Below are 17,740 nucleotides of genomic sequence, written 5' to 3'. Positions count from 1 at the left end.
TTAGATTTGGAATATAGTCAAGAATGGCCTTGAATGTCCTCAGCTTCCATCTCCAAAGTTCTGGGGTTTTAGGTGAGTGCCATCATGCCTTGTTTGAGAGTTGAGTTTTGTAACTGGTAAGAGAAAGAGTCTAACTTAATCCTGTTGTATGTGGATACCCAATTGCCCCACTCATTTATTGAAAAGGTTGTCTTTTCTTCAGTGTTCTAATGTCAAGAATCATTTGGATGTAAATGACTTTGGCTGAGCCTGTGGTCTTTGGTGCAGACTACTTGCATCATGAGAAGGCAAGGATCTGAGTTTTAAAAGGCAGAGCAGAAAAACATTTCTGAGATAAGCTAATTATGATAAATGGGAAAAGCCCTTTACTCGGTATTTGATTTCTGTCCTATTTAGCCAGCACATTTTGTTCCCTTCCTGGTCTGAAGCTTTTCTGAATGACTTACCCTGACCTTGTTCAAAATTATTTTAAGAGCAGTCAGTCATACAAATTTGCTTTCTCACTTCTTATTTTTATTGAATATGAGAAATCTACAGATTATTTAGCTGAATACCTTCTTCTTGTATGGAAGAGATAACTTTATAGAGTTATCTCTGAAAATGGATTGTATAAGATAGGTCCTAGCAAATTAGCTTAAATGTGCAAAACAAAAGCAGTCGATGAAACTTAAATTTATGCTGAACTAAGAAAACGTTAAGGGCTATTACAGAAGGCGAAAAGCAATAACTGATGAAAAAACCAGAGAAGTCTTCTTGAGAATAGAAACATCAGACATAGAATATCAAAGAATGTTGAAGTCCAGGAGGGAGGAAAATTACAAATTACCACAATCAGGACACGAGCAATGTTATAATGAGAAATTGATACCTCAGAAATTAAAACAGAATTCCAATGCAGTTCAAAGGAAGGTCATTAAACATGTTTATGGACCTCTGTAATAAATTGCTATTATCTAAAACCAATAACACCCCAATTCACACAAGTGTTTAGATGTAGAAGTGTGTGTTGCATTAAGCAGAAGTACAGGTATCCAGATCTCATTTTGTGTCCATGAATCTGTTTCTTCTAAGTGCTTCTCTGGTGGTGGCCACTCCAAGTGAACTACCATTTCTCAGTGGCATATATTCATCTGTATGGGTATTAAGAAATCTGTGTGTTTTCAACAAGTTCCCCTAAAATAAATCAGCTAGCTACTCTGATCTTTAAAAATAGACAGTCACAAATTGCCCTGAGGGCTTAGGGTGATGACTCAACAAATCAGTGTGCACCTACCAACATGAGAACCCAAATTTGAATTCCCAGAACTCACATAAAGAATTGGGCATGGCGCCAGGCAGTGGTGGCGAACGCCTTTAATCCCAGCACTTGGGAGGCAGAGGCAGGCAGATTTCTGAGTTCAAGGCCAGCCTGGTCTACAGAGTGAGTTCCAGGACAGCCAGGGCTATACAGAGAAACCCTGTCTTGAACCCCCCCCCCCCCAAAAAAAAAACCAAACCAAACCAAAACAAAACAAAAAAAAGAATTGGGCATGGCTATGCATGCTTGTTATCCTGAGTACTGGGGTGATGGAGAGAGGTGGATCTCAAGGGTGCACTGGCCAACTAGCCCAGCCAAAATAGGGAGCTTCATGTTCAGTGAGAACTCAAGGGACTGTAGCAGAAAATGAGAACACCCAATGTTCTCCTATGGTCTCCACGTGTACACACATTTACACAAATGCACATGTGCATGCACACCCATGCAACACACACACACACACACACACACACACACAGCCTTGCCGACCTCATAGCATGAACAATCCTATATGTAATCATTTGTTCGTTCTATGTCTGCCCCATTTATAAATTAATACCTAGGCTTTAAGCTAGGCTTGTTCCTCAACTAGCTTGTAATTTGATTACTATTCTAAGTCACATAGCTAGTTATCTCTCCTCAGTTTTATTCCTCCAACTTTTTCTGAGTCATGGTGGTGTATCCTCTAGCACCTGACTTCCTTCTTCTTGGATTTCATGTGGTCTGTGAGTTGTATCATGTGTATTCTTTTTTTTTTTTTCCCACGAGATTCGGGGGGGGGGGAGGGGGGAGATGCGCAGGAGTGAGCGGGATTCGAACCCGCGGGTCAGAGAGAGAGTGCAGAGGGACCCGCGCCCTCTGCAGGCGGGCTGCGCTATTCTGAGCTTCTTTTTGACTAATATCCATTCATCAGTGAGTACATACCATGTCATGTGTATTCTTTTATGACTGGGTTACCTTACTCAGGATGATATTTTCAAGTTCCATCCATTTGCCTGTAAATTTTATGAAGCTAAAATGACACTTTTTGAAAATTACATGTTTTGTTACATTCTTTATGGAGCAAAAAACCTCATTGATAGGGTCACACACTCAGAAGCAGTAGCAGAATTACTATTAAAAATCCTTTTATTTTGTAATAATTATCAAGCCTCATAACTTATAGTGTAGTATTATCTACTATAGAATAACAACATGGAAGTTGTAAGCTGAAGAATCTCTCTGCTTCAATAACCAACTTCTCTTGTTTGTAAAAACCACATCCATTTTAGGCATTGCTGACCAAAAGAAAAATTACATAAACTATTGCTGCTCATATTCTGCTCTTCTCAGTGACAGTACAGACTTTAAATTTGTGATTATATAAGAAATGGGCACTTCTGCCCCACACTCTGCACTAGCAGATCACCATCCATCAATAGTGCAATTGCTCAGGTGTAAGTGTAAAGAAATCAATGCTTGAGGCTGGGGAGATGGCTCAGCTGTCAAGAGAACTGGCTGCTCTTGCAGAACACCTGGGTTTATTCAGTTTCTAGCACCCACAAGGTAGATCGTAACCAGCTATTAACACCAGTTCCTGGAGATCTAGCTCCCTCTTCCAGCCTCTGCTGACACTGCATACACATGGTACACATTCATGCAGGTAAAACATTCATATACATAAAACATAACAATAATAAAAAATTTTAAAATGAGTTCAAATTTTATAAAAATAAATCAAACATTTTATAATTGATATATAAATAAAAGTAATACAAATAAAGATTTTCCAATAACATCTAAGTAACATGCACATATGTCAGCCTACATAATGGAAGATTATTCTGATGACTCGGTACATATAAAATAGTTAATTGATATGTTGTGTGCATAACATACAGTTATCTACACCCATGGAAGGATATGATAATGCCTGTTAGGATCATTGGAGATATCCCAAATCAATGATGTGATAGAACCTACTCCTGATAATACCTGCTAGAAATTCCACTGGACCATAATCTTTACAAATCACATATTTTCTTCAAGTTTAATTGAAATACAATAATCAAATAAAATTATACATATTGAGGTGTAGGATAATTGGCTGTGCATTATGCAAACGCATCACCTGTCAATTACAATCTGATGGTCAATATGCTGAGGTAGGATTAGAAGTGGGACATCCTGCAGAGAGAGAGGAACTTGAGAGAAGGAACTTGCAGTGTGGATGCTACAGTCTTACTCAGAAGGGGGAAGAAAATAACCTCCAGTGCTAGAGGGAGAGAGGAATCTGGGAGGGAGAGGAGAAAAGGGGGGGCATTCAGATACAGGAGGTGATGGGGGAGAAGTATGGAGGGTCAGGAATTTGAAAGGGGGTGTGTAGCAGTGGGGGAGGGGTAACTGGGGGTAGCCACTAGAAAGTCACAGATGCCAGGGACCCAAGAGGTTCCCAGGACCCAACAGGGAGGACATTAACTGAAATACCCAACAAAGGCAAGATAGAACCTCTAGAGACCATATCCAGTGGATGGGCATGGCCCCTGGTTGAGGGATGGGGCTAACCACCCACCTCAGAAATAATAATCCAGAATTCCTCCTGTCAAAAGGCAATACAGGGACAAAGAGTGGAGCAGAGTCTTAAGGAAAGGCCATCCAGAGACTGTCCCACCTAGGGATTCATCCCATCTGCAGACACCAAACCCAGACACTGTTGCTGATGCCAAGAAGTGCTTGTTGACTGGAGCCTGCCTGGTATAGCTGTCCCCTGAGAGGCTATGCCAGAGCTTGACCAATATAGATGCAGGTGCACACAGCCAAACATCGGACAGAGTGCGGGGACCCCAATGGAGAAGTTAGGGCAAGAACTTAAGGAGCTGAAGGGGTTTGCAACCCCATAGGAAGAACAATATCAACCAACCAGATTCCCCAAAGCTCCCAGGGACTAAACCACCAACCAAACATCCAACACATGGGGGGTGGGGGGAACCCATGGCTTCAACTGAATATGTAGTAAAGAATTGCCTTATCTGGCATCAGTGAGAGGGGGACCCCTTGGTCCTGTGGAGGCTCAATGACCGAGCATAGGGGAATGCTAAGACGCTGAGGCTGGAGTGGGTGGGTGGGTGGGGGAGCACCCTCATAGAGATGGGGGAGGGAGGAGGAGATAGGGGGTTTCTGGAGGGGAAACTGGGAAGGGGGATAATGATTTGAAATGTAAATAAATAAAAATAGTGTCATTTTTCTCACAAATTAAAAAAAAAATTATTCATAGGAAATTATACCTTGGCTAAAATCTGGGTTGCCAAGTGTCTTAGTCACTGTTCTGTTGCTGTGAAGAGACAGTGAGACCAAGGCAACTCTTATAGAGGAAAGTGTTTATTTAGTTGGGGAATTGCTTACATTTTCAGAGGCTTAGTCCATTATCATCGTGGCAGAGAGCATGGTGGCATGCATGGCACTGGAGCAGTAGCTGAGAGCTTCGAAAGCAGAGAGAGAGGGGAGTGTGTGTGGCTGGTGTGGGCTTTTGAAACCTTGTAGCCCATCCCTAGGGACATACTTTCTCTAATAAGGCCACGCCTCTTAATCCTTCTAATCCTTTCAAACAGTTCCACTCCCTGGTAGCTAAACATTCAAATAAAGAGCCTATGGGGGCCATTCTTATTCAAATCACCCCACTGAGTATTAGGTATTTGTTGTTGCAGAACAAGTCACATTTGTTGCTTTAAACCATTTATTCTCAGAGACTTTGTGGGTCAGGAGACTGGATTCAGCTTAGCTGAGACCTCTGCTTCATGATTTCTCTCTCACACAAGGCTTCTCTCAGGGTCAGTCAGCAGTGCTGCAGTTTCACTTGAAATCTCATTTGTGAAAGTTCCAGCTTCAATCTCATGGGGCTGTTGGCAGAATTCAGTGCCTTAGAGGTGGTTAGATTGAGGCCTTAACCTTATGCTGCCCAGGAGGCTATTCCTTGCTACCTGTGTTTTTCCACAGTGTAGTTTGGTAGTCTTGTCTCTTAAAACTGCAGGAGACAACTGTCAGCTGTGATGTGTTTTCTGGGTTTGAGGCAAGTCCTAGGTCCTGCTAACTCTTACTGGAGGCGGTTACACAAAGGAAAGGATACCAAAGGCAGGCACTACTGAGGCTGTTTTAGAATCTGCTAGAAAACGTTTGATTGATTTTACACATATGATAGCTTGTCTAAAATATAGCTACCTGGCAACAAGTCACAGTCAGTGAAGTCTATTATCAGCAGGAATCAACGACAGTGTATCAATAGTGTGAAAATCATGATGAAAGGAACATTGAGTGAAAATTCACAATGAAGGCTTTAGGAGTAGGACTCCCGCACTGTTCTGACATCTGGAAGACTAGAATGAATGATCTGCTAAACTATGCCCCAGGGTTCGAGATACACGCCAAGAGAAACTGAACATTTCCATTCTGTTTACACATTCTTTTCCTTTTCTTGAACTGATCTTTGTTCTATAGCTCCTGTTTCTCCTCAGCTTGAGTCTTCTCAATCTGTGGTAGTCGATGTTAGTTCCTACTCTCCCTACCTTCTTTGAAACACTGACTGATGCCAATGCAAGCCGTACTTCCTGACTTGCAGCTCTAAGACTCCAAATAAATTCACTTTTCCGATTGTGCATTCTGAGTTAGCCATGCAGATCATAAATAAGCAGAAGCTACCAGATCCTGTGTACTACTATGGTTTTCCTCCAGTTCTATCAGATATGAAAGGAGAAAGCATTACACCAGACAGCGGCAAACAGCAGAGCTACATTTACAAAGTCATTGAAGGAAAATGCAATGCTTTAAATGAATACACCTATGTATGGGTTTCATTAGCAAACGTGGTTGCACTTGTTATGCTGGTAACTGAAATCTTTTAGAAATGGCATCTCAGCGAACACATTGCTAACATATTCCTCTACAAAAATTATCTTGGTTGAAGAGAAGATCTTGTATATGGCTAAACATTTGCAAAGAAGATTATAATAAAGTCATTGACTTCCATTAATCAGTCAAATCTTTGTAAAGTATATGAGGATATTTTTGTTTGTATGTTCTTAACAAGGCCAAAATATCAGCTGTAAAAATGCACAGAACACTAATGGCCTTTCTTAGCATGTTTCTGTATAAAATCGTTTTAAAACTAGAAAAATCCAGCAAAGTGGTGAATGGGAGGGGTTGATTCTGGCTTCAGTAATGCTTAGACGGTTGAGTTATGGTTAGTGGGTATTTTAATATTATACTAGTGAATTAATACTATAATAGAAGTGGGAGTAGGTTCATTAACTTGTATCATGGTGAACAAAAATATTCTATTTTCACAATGTAATTTAATTAAGTTGTAGAAATTGCTATGGGAAACACACCGACATGCTTGTAAATTCAAGTACTTCAAGCAACAATGGAGCTAAGTAGAAGAAAAGATAAACTTTGTACATTGTGTGTGTGCGTGTGCGTGTGTGAGAGAGAAAGAGAGAGAGAGAGAGAGAGAGAGAGAGAGAGAGAGAGAGAGAGGAGAGAGAGAGTTTGGGGCATTGAACTTACACAGAGTTACACGCAGTTACATGGCAGGTCATTACTCCTGAGCTACACTCCTAGCTCTAAATGTTATACGTCGCCCATTTATCCAAGAATACTATATTCCTTAAGATCGGTATTTCTATTCTGTTACTCAAAATTAGAATATATAATGTATTTGGAGAGATTATCTTGATGTGTAGGCATTCTTCACCGATGTAAATGTATTAAATAAAATGTGGATCTACTTGTATTTATACACCTAAGTTACAATATCTTTGTGAATGGTTAACAAATCCCGAGTAGAGAGGGTTAATAAATGCAACAACCAGATTGGGAGCCAGAACATCAAACAGGCGGAGATATCATCCAAGCCTCTGATTGTAAAGGTCATCATGCATTCTGTCAGCAGTGTGAACAGACAAAACTACAGACAGTAGAACTGCACATCCGCTGATGTGAAGATCTGGCCTCTTGATGGGCCCTGCTTTGTCATTGTCCTTCCTGCGTCCTCTAGAATGAGACTAAGAATTCTCATCTGAATACACAATGAAGTAGGCTTTCAGACAAAGTCTGTAGGAACTCTAATCTCTAAGAATGGACGAATAGGAAGGGCTTGCAGGAAACAACAACAACAACAAACCCCAACAAACAAACCAGCAGACATGTTCAGTTTCAAGAATAACAAAGAAGAAAAGCATGAACACACTGCAGTCCTGTGCACAGCAATATTTGCCTGGAGTGACAAACGATTCTTTCAGATTCTGATTGTGTGGTTTCTGTTTCAGGAAAGGCTTAACTCTGAAGCTTTAAACACAACACGTAGGATGATATTCAGCAGGAAAGCAAGGCTAGGACCTTTGTCCAAGGATTTAGTTTAGTCTTAGAAATCATAGATTCAAATTCAAAATCAACTGTGATTTATCTGGCTTCGGATATTTGCATTAAAAAAAATCTTGTCACATTTTGGAGGCAGATTTAGTCATTTGAACGCATGTTTTCAGAAATCTAGCCAGCCTAATTATGTATCTTTAAAATTTTAAATGAACAGAACTGGGAAGTTGTCTGATAAGGATAGCTCCTGGGAACTGAGGAAAGGCCAGCAAAGTTTTGAGGTGGGAAAATCTACAAACTCCTGGGCCAGATTTTCCACAAAGGGCTGGGCTCATAGGAAAGCTCTTTATTTAAACAGAATTGTTCTAAATTTTAGTGTGTAAATTTATAATATCTAAGCCGGTTTTATGCTTAGAGCCATGAACAAAGATGTTTGGAAACAAACCATGCTTAGGCAAAGTGGAGTCAGTTAAAAAAGGATGCCACTTAGACAAATCCCCTGAATGTGAGGAACTTTGTTTTGGGTGAGAATATGGGTGGGATTAGAAGTCTTGTTATGGGGAAACACTGTAAAGTGATGGGATTGAAGTATTTTCTGAGCTGTATTTTGTATATTCAACAGAGATAGGAAATTGTCTTTGCATTCTATTCTTTGGTTGTTGACCAAGGCATGGTCCCAGATAGCCCAGGCTAGCTTTAAATTCACTATGTAGCTAAGGATGACCTTGAGCTCCTAATCCTCCTGTTTGCCCCTCTTGATTACGTGTTGGTTTGTTTTTTCCTAAGGAGCTAAGCCAGGGAGTGACAAGCAGGGTCTCAGATGCCGCGGAGGCACACCCAAACTTGCAGACAGGGAATGGGGCAAACTCCACATCTATTTCAGTACCTGGACTTTTAGAGAGTCTTTGGTCCCTTAACAGGAATTTCTTTAAAGGGGTAAGGGGGAGTGCCAGCTTAGAAGACTTAACTATATCCTTTCTGGAAAACAACGTAAGACATTGCCATAGGTGCCGACTAGAGGTCATTCTGAAGACTACTCTCTTGTGATCAGGATTTATTTATTTATTTATTTATTTATTTATTTATTTTTATTTAATATCACGCCTGTGTTTTATTTTGAGGGTTTTTGCTTAGTTTTTGTTTTGTATAGTCTCGAGCCAGGGTGTCAGGTCAGACACTTTTAAACTTTAAGCATTTGGAAGGCAGAGACAGGTGAATTTCTGTGAGTTCAAGGCCAACCTTGTCTACACAGTGAGTTCCAAGATAGCCAGGACTATCTAAATAAAACAAAAACCCAAAGTCTCACTAAGTCGTCCTGGCTGGCCTAGAACTGTGTAACCAGCCTGACCCTGAACAAATATCCATCCTCTTGCTTCTGCTTTCTCAGAAGCTGGTATGACAGGTGTGAGCCACAAGGACTCTACACTGGTGAATTTCCATTAGTTCCAAATCACAGAAACACACCCCACCACACCAAATTCCTAAACAAACTTTCTTCTACAATAGGAAATCCAGAGGTGGGCTGCTTGCAGTATTGTAGAAATATCTCTTATATTCTAAAAGACTGGAACGTTTGCTGGACCTCATAGCCAACGTTCATAATACCCCTTGAGGAGCGTTGTGCTGTGAACTCAGCCAGTTTAGCCTGAGAACAATGGAACAATCAAACCTTTTTTTTGCCTTGGATTTCCAAAGTAATTATGTTTTACAACCTAAAACTTCTGTTGCCCCTGATCCGTGTGTGTGTGTGTGTGTGTGTGTGTGTGTGTGTGTGTTACGGTAATAAATCCTGAAAACAGCAAATAGGCAAAAAGCAACTTTATGAAACAAGTATCCACCGTAAATGCTGAAGCAGCACAGATACTGCTTGATAACCTTTGTTATCTGGGTCGGTGACTTCATTCATTGTAAGCTTCTTAAAGACTTCTATGAAGTATCCTCCATTTCTTTCCCATGTGATGCTTTCTGTGCTGGTCAATAAAAGCAAGACCAAAGCACTTTATTAGGAAATACACAGGAGGGGCTGGAGAGATGGCTCAGTAGTTAAGAGCACTGACTGCTTTTCCAGAGGTCCTGAGTTCAATTCCCAGCAACCACATGGTGGCTCACAACCATCTGTAATGGGGTCCGATGCCCTCTTCTGGTGTGTCTGAAGACAGCAACAGTGTACTCATATGTTGGGAGCTGACTCCTAGCAGAAAGCTTCTATCATCTTTGCAACCATCTCGAACCACATACCCTGACAAGAGACGTGTTTTCAACAGCCCACAACAGCTGAGTACACTCTGATAAACATCTTGTTTTGCTCACATATCTTGTTTTGTTGTTTAGTGCCCCCAGCTGCATGGTGCACCTGGTATCCACAGCTACAAGGCACGTGGTAAAGTGCCTTCAGCTGTGTTCCCCTGCGTGTCCACGGCAGCAAGGCAGGTGGTAAAGCATATAAATACCCAGGATTTCCTTCCAATAAATGAGACTTGATCACACACCGTCTTGTCTCCACTCTTCACGTTTCTTGCCCCTCCAGCCCTACTCTCTCTCTTGCTAGACCCTGTTAACTGACCCGAAGACCAGAGCAGCAGTGCAGCCCGGGACACTCATATACATAAAATAAATCTTTTTTTTTTTTTTTTTTTGGTTTTTCGAGGCAGGGTTTCTCTGTGTTGCCCTGGCTGTCCTGGAACTCACTCTGTAGACCAGGCTGACCTTGAACTCAGAAATCTGCCTGCTTCTGCCTCCCAAGTGCTGGGATTAAAGACGTAATAAATCTTAAAAAGGAAACACACAGGAGTGCAGACACCAGACAGCACTCAGGACAGACAGAGGACACAGGAGACACAAGAAGAACCAAGCAGAGAATTCAAGTCTGGGCTCACTCTTGGTTAAATGTCAGCAAGGGGAAATGCTTTGATTCCTCCTATTGTGTCACCAACGAATTATTGGTGACTCTGAGTTTATTGCTAACGTGCTCAGTCAATGCAGCAGGCCAAGGCTTCTGTAGCTCGGCAATGTCACCGGGACCCATGTTCTGTCTTCCTCCATGTGACTTAGGGTTGCCTTGTGCTCACGGTTTTCAGCAACCCACATTTTCGACTCTTAGTTGTAGGGAACGGTAACCGGGACCCAGTGTCTGCTTCTATCACCCTTGCCTTCTAACCCGTAGCTATCATGGTGAGTGTGGGTCGGTGTGTGGAGGGGAGAGGGGATGGAGAGGAGGAAGGAGCTCACCCGGGAGGGATGTGCGTGGCGAGAGATCCTGGGGCCCATGCTGCTGGGGATGAGCCTAGTTTAGGGGAGAAGGGCGCACTCTGATCTCCCTGGAATCCGGTCTCCAGTCAACACACCCTGCAGGAAACATGCAGCATGGGGCTTTCAGACTGCAGTCTTCCCGCGCGGGCCCTTCCTATTTATTTATTTATTTATTTATTTATTTAAATTTCTGTCAAAACCGTGAAAACATAAATCTTGTCTGTGTGGGTTCTACTTGAGTTGTAGTTAAGTTTATGGAGTCTCTGTCCTATCCATATGTGAACACGATGTGGTGAATTCATCCGAAAGATCTTCAATTCATACCATGAAAATGCCACCTATCTAATTATTCCAGTGGCCGCCAAGGAGACTTTGAGGTTTCTTCAGGATCAGCTTGCTTTTAGCCAGATGACAGAGCAGCCCAAGAGTACAACATGAGATTTATTTGCCTGACAGGGCACTTACACTTCTGCTGGATTTGTGTTTAGAATCTGCACAGGAGACTGTGCAGTGAGTAAAAGGCTCTCTAGGCTGAATAGTTAAATGTAGCCGTTTCCTCTGGTGTCCTCTAATGTAATGTCTACATTACTATCACTGTCTTGAAGGAGAGCAGCAGCTATCCCCTGCCTAAGACCCTCACTCTGTCTAGTTTGTCCAGATTCCTGCTTGGAGAGAAGGGAAAGGATTACGGGACTTACAAGGCTTATTATGAGGCTCGGGAGATCCTCATGAAGCCTCTGCCTCCCTGCTCTCTGAGATTTCAGTTGCTACCTCACAATCAGCAAACAGTGGAGTGGGACTTCTGGGTGGTATAACTGTCAGCACTCAGGGCGTTCAAGTGTGGCTGGCTGCCTGTGAGTCATCTATGTTCCTGTAGGGACTCTCACAAACTCCTTGGCTCACCAAGCTGTGCTTAGGTGGAACCATTTGGTCTGTGGGTGCCTTCTGTATACAGAGTGAATATTAGATGTTCCTTTATTTCTTCCAGAAGAGTCAGCAAGAGGAGGAGGATGACTCACTTTTCTCCTAGCTCCTTCCCCTCCACATTCTGAGGAAGTGTGTAAGATAGATAGATATTCATTGGGTTCACTCACTATTCATCTCTGGTCTCCTTCTCTGCTGCTCTTCCCTGATCTATAAATTAGACACATAGAAACCTGTGGTCTTTTTTTCTTTTTCATCAAAGACTGGTCTTGTTATCTAGTTCCATCCAGTTTGAGGATGCAAATGTGCTTGTGCACACACACACACACACACACACACACACACACACACACACACGGTGTGACTTCTTTTCGTAAGTAAAAGGTAGAGAGTCTCACTGAGGAAAACCCTTTACCTCTGTCGTGCCATTCTCTCTTTCTTTATGAAAATCTTGGTTCCTTGTGAATTCTTGATTCCTGCAGACACCACAGCCACTGGGAGGCTCTGAGGAGATGCAAGTGAAGAAACCAAAGCAAAGCCCCTAAAAGAATTAGTTGGTATATGATGATACTGTGGATCCATTACCGCCATATGTACAATCTACCTCTGAACTTTACAGATAGAACTAGTGTGTTCCCATTTGCCATACTGTAGAGTGTTCTGTTTCTTGAAACCAAGTGTAACCAAAGTCTCAGTTTTGTGTGATCATTTAGAACTTTTCCAAGTTTGTTGTTTTTGCTGGCACTGGTCCCTTTCAAAGGTAAAAGAGTTACACTTTTCTGTTAGGTTTCTCTGAGTCAGATATGATGCCACATAATTTCTCTAGATTGAGGAAGGCTTGTATGAAGTAGATTACAGAGAGAAAAATCTGATATTAAAAAGGTTTCTTACAATAGTTAAAACAGACAATAATTTACCCAAAGTAGGCTGAGACCCAGAGACAATTTACTTGGTGGATTAGAATATATCTCATAGATTTGAGGTCAGAAAGTAAAGCTACATTTCCTTGTAGACCAGAGCTGGGAAGCTGTACTCAGTGCTTCTCCCTCCCTCTGTCTCTCAGGATCTCCTCTGTCCACATCATGTATGATGTATTTCTTCCCCCTATGAGTGACATTGATTCTTACTGCTTGTCTGTGTACGTAGCAGAAAAGTCATTTAAGCTCTATCAGGAAAATGAAAAATTAAATTTATTAACATTTCTTACTTTGAGCTTTCAAATTCTCTGGAGAAAAACTGATTGCTTTAGGGTTCCCCCCTCCCCATCAATCTTTAAGCAAGATATTGTTATGGGAATTGGGGGAAACACCTTAGGCTGCAAGGAAGACTATATTTTAAGAAAGGAGTATGAGTTTGCATGTGAGAAAGAGTGGCTGTTGTAGAAGAAATAGTGAACATCTTCATAGCTATTCTGAAGATTTAATAGGCTGAAGAGTTATACATTAATGCCATTTTGTTCATGTAGATCATGTACTTTGACCAGATTCATTTCTCAGAACCCTCTTGTGTCTCCCCTTCCCTCCCGTGCTAGTCCTGTCTAGTGTCTTCCTCTTCTATGTTCATGTCATGTGTATACTAGGTTCCATATATGAGAAAAAAGATTCTGAATGCATCCTCATAATGGTATTTCTTTTTTCTTTTTTCTTTGATATTTTATCTATTTACATCTCAGATACATTTAAATTTCATTTTATCTATTTACATTATTCCCTTTCTCCATAACCTCCTCAACCCCCTATCCCATTCCTCCTCCTCCTGTTTTGCTTTTATACTGTTTAAATTACATGCAAGTATTAAGGACAGTTCTCAGTTGAGGAACTAGCAATACAATAGATGCAAATAGTCAAGGAACAAGCAAGACAATAAATCCAGATAGTCAAAGAACAAGCAGGACAATAAACAGTCCCGTGATTAATATTTCTAAGGGCTTATCAGGATGAACAAAATATTTGAGCCTACTTCCCTGTCCTAGCCCAAAGTCATTTTCATGCCTGAAGCTTACTTCTTTGTTCTAGCTTAAGATTTAGATTCCTGCCTGAAATTACTTTGTTCTAGCCTAAAGTCAGATTCCTGCCAGGCAGCCCCAAAAGCTCTTCACATCTCCCCCCTTTTTATTTCATAAACCAGACTGAGGCTGTCTTAGGTGTTTCTGACAAGAATGCCTTCCTTACCCATGTGAAATATGCATTATCAAAAGCAATGCATTTCTGTCTTAGGTTGGTAAGGCTCTGTGCAGAATCTTACCCATCCTTGGCTTGCCAGCCTGTCAAATTAATAACTCTGACAGGGGGTCCAGTTTTAGCTTCAAGTCATATACTTAGGCTGCCAACATGTTGATGTTGTTAGAGACAAGCTTTAACATGATGGGCAGGAATAAAATTATTCCCAGGACAAAAAGGGCTAGCATGATCAAGCTATATATGCCATTCCTGAGGTTTGACCTCAAGCCATGGATAATTTTATTAGCATTATCTGTAGCATCAAAGCTCACCAGAGCAGCATTCTTTAAATTCATAATCCCACTACGCAAAGTTAAAACATCCAGAGAGTTGTTAGAATTATGCCAAATACCCTACAAATGTCTTTAAACTTTTTTCTAATTATAATGACTATCATTGTAAATTTTAGAAGTAGAACAACTCTAATGGTATTTATCATGACACTCGAGATGGCTCCTAACTTTTAAATCCTGAACCTTCATTAGAATACGATATAGATCATCAAATCCATCATTCCAAACACCTATATAAATCCTCTTGTATACTCAACACATTAGTAACTTTTTTTTTTTTTTTTGCTAAATGATTAACAAAAGTACGTGTCTTAACTTCTGGTGTCATGGCTATTGCAGAAGCAGTGGTGCTAGCAATTAATGTAATAAAAACTGTTATACCAGCAATAATCAAGCCTGCTACCCTCTTGTTTCTGCTTTAAGCCTAACTCACTTCTTCCAGCACTTGCAAGCTTTTTTTCAGAAAATCAAGGTTTTTCAATACTCAGGGCAGTAAGACAAAAGCTGGTAGACCCCCGTAACAGACATGCCAGGTTTTACCACACTAACACAATTATAAAGTATACAGTTAATGCAATTTACAATAAATACTGTAGAAGAGTCAAAAGTAATTTTAACTTGACAATTAAGAGTCTTAACACATGCACTAACATTTGTTTGAAATCCAGATCCTGTCTTAACTTGATTTCTTGCTATCATAACATCATAGAGAACTGCAGCTAACTTCCAAATATATCTCTGATAATGTCCAGATCCAGCCTTCCAAATGAAGACTGTTATTTCTAATGTTGGATTGATTTCTAGACCAGTCCATGATTGAGTTCAAATAACTGGTCACCTTTAAGAAAAATACAAGAGTCATTATAACTTCTATTTTTGATTCTCTGTCCCACAAGATCTAAAAACTTGAGGCAAGGCAGCTTTTCCCATCTGGGATATAGGCAAGCAAAGGTGGGTCAGAAACAAATATCCACTACAGCTCCCCAGTCACCCTTGTTAGGGCACTCAGCAAGTCACAGGTCAGCATCATTCTTTGCCCAGGCATCAGCATGTCTCACCAATCACTCTGGCAGCCACCATGCTCCTTCAGCATCCTGCAGAAAAAAAAAAAAAAAACCACAAACATGCCCTCTTCCCCATATTAGATACCTGGTCATGATCATGCCATATGCTGCCTATAAGTGGATTTTTCCTTTTCACCTATGCATAAGTATACCTAGTTGTAGGGTGCCATAGACACTCAGCAGAAAGTTTCTTGGCATCCAATTTTTTTAAATGTTAAAATAAAATAGCATGATTTAAATAAATTTGTGGTGTGCGGGGATATACCTGCCCTGTTTTTATTTTATGAAGATACTGTTTTAAAGTTCCATGGTCCCCTTCCACAATACCTTGTCCTTGAGGATTTTAAGGACTCCCCGTAATACATTGTTGCATAATGGTATTTCTAAACCACGAATCTGATCATGTTTCAGTACTATTTAAATCTGTTTATCTCAGCCTTGTGGTGGTGGTGCACTGCCTTTCATCCCAGCACGCAGGAAGCAGGCAGGTCTCTGAGTTCAAGTCCAGATACAGAGTGAGTTCCAGGACAGCCAGGGCTATACAGAGAAACTCTGTCTTGCAAAACCAACTCCCATCTCCGGCATTTATATCCCTTTCAGTCATTCCATCCTCAAAAAATAGCTAAGATTATTTGTAAATTCTTGCTTTTGGTTTGTTTAATGTTTTTTGTTTATTTATTTTTCAATAACTTGTTTACATTCTGGTTGGGCCCCTCCTTCGTCGCCCTCTCCTCCCAGCCCTCCTCCCACCAATCTCTCCCCCATTACTTCCTCGGAGAAGGGGAGCCCCCTCCTTGGGTACCAGCCTGCCTTGGGATATCAGATTGCAGCAGCACTAAATGCTGCTCTCTTTCCCACTGTGGCCTGACCAGGCAGTTTAGCTAAGGGGAATGGGATTCAGCCTCTGCTCCAATTGTTAGTGGACCCACATGAAGACCAAGCTGCACATCTGCTACAAATGTGTAGGGAGCCTCCCCCATCCCATGTCTCTAGCTCAGAGATGCTTCTCTCCAACCCCCTAGATTTCCATTCTCTCTTTTTTCCACACCTGATTTCCATCCCCGTTTCCCTCCTCACCCCCTCTCCCATCTAGTTCCTTCCCTCCATCCACTTCTGATGTCTATTTTTTTCCCCATTCTGAGTGTGATTCATGTATCTTCTCTTGGGCTCTCCTTATTACTTAGTTTCTTTGGGTCTGTGGATTGTAGCATAGTTATCCTGTACTTAGTGGCGAATGCCCCCTTATAAGTGAGTACATACCATCTGTGTCTTTCTGGCTCTGGGTTACCTCACTCAGGATAGTTTCTAGTTCCATTCATTTGCCTGCAAATTTCATGTCTTTGTTTTTACTAGCTGAGAAACATGTTTTTTATTTTTAATATTTATTTATTTATTTATTTTTGGTTTTTCGAGACAGGGTTTCTCTGTGTAGCCCTGTCTGTCCTGGAACTCACTCTGTAGACCAGGCTAGCCTCGAACTCAGAAATCCGCCTGCATCTGCCTCCCAAGTGCTGGGATTAAAGGCATGTGCCACCACCACCTGGCATGTTTTTTATTTTTAATTGACGTAATAAGTGTAAACATATGTGGGGTGCACATCATTTGCAGTTCTTAACAGTCCACTTGCTGTCTGCACAACTCCAGAGCTATTCTTCCAGCCCGCCCCCACTTTTTCCCACCACCCAGGTGTCTCCTCACTCAGGACCTGTCCTTAACTAACCAGGTGAGGTGCCTCTCATAGTGCTCAGCTCTCTTCTCTTTACATATCACGCCGTACCATAATTGTTCTTCATTTGCTCCGGACCATATCTTTTAGCTGGGGACGATATATTTGGTGCAATGTAGAATATTCTAAGACTAGTGTTTGGCATGTAATGTTTGCTTATAATAAGTAAGCCTTCAGTATTTAGTGAACAGATTATAGTGACAGTTCATAGTTTCTTTTTTAACTGTGCCTTTTCCTATTCATTTATAAAAACTGAGCTGGAAATAAACCTAAAGCTATTTGAGGACACATGCCACAAAAGAATGCGTGAGAGAAGGCAAGCTGAAAGCGGCAAGCCTAGTGTAAGGCAGAGAAAAAGGAACAAAAAAACAAGGGCCCGAGCTTGAGGTGAGCAAACAAGAAGCTGGAGGCTGTTTCAGAGCTTAATAAAATGTACTTCCCTAGTAATTCTAATCCTTCAGGCAATTCTTTGATGTTGGTATGCCTATAATAAAGATATTAAAATTAAGAATTAGATCAGAGAAAAAGAAATGGATTTTGAGTCCTTGATATGACAAATATAAATAATAAGCAAACGAAGAAAATAAAAACCCTCCTGAGAAAGTCTTATGCAGATTATCGAA

Source organism: Arvicanthis niloticus, chromosome 11 (genome assembly GCF_011762505.2).
Source record: "Arvicanthis niloticus isolate mArvNil1 chromosome 11, mArvNil1.pat.X, whole genome shotgun sequence".
Taxonomy (NCBI): Eukaryota; Metazoa; Chordata; class Mammalia; order Rodentia; family Muridae; genus Arvicanthis; species Arvicanthis niloticus.
This window is presented reverse-complemented; position numbering follows the sequence as displayed.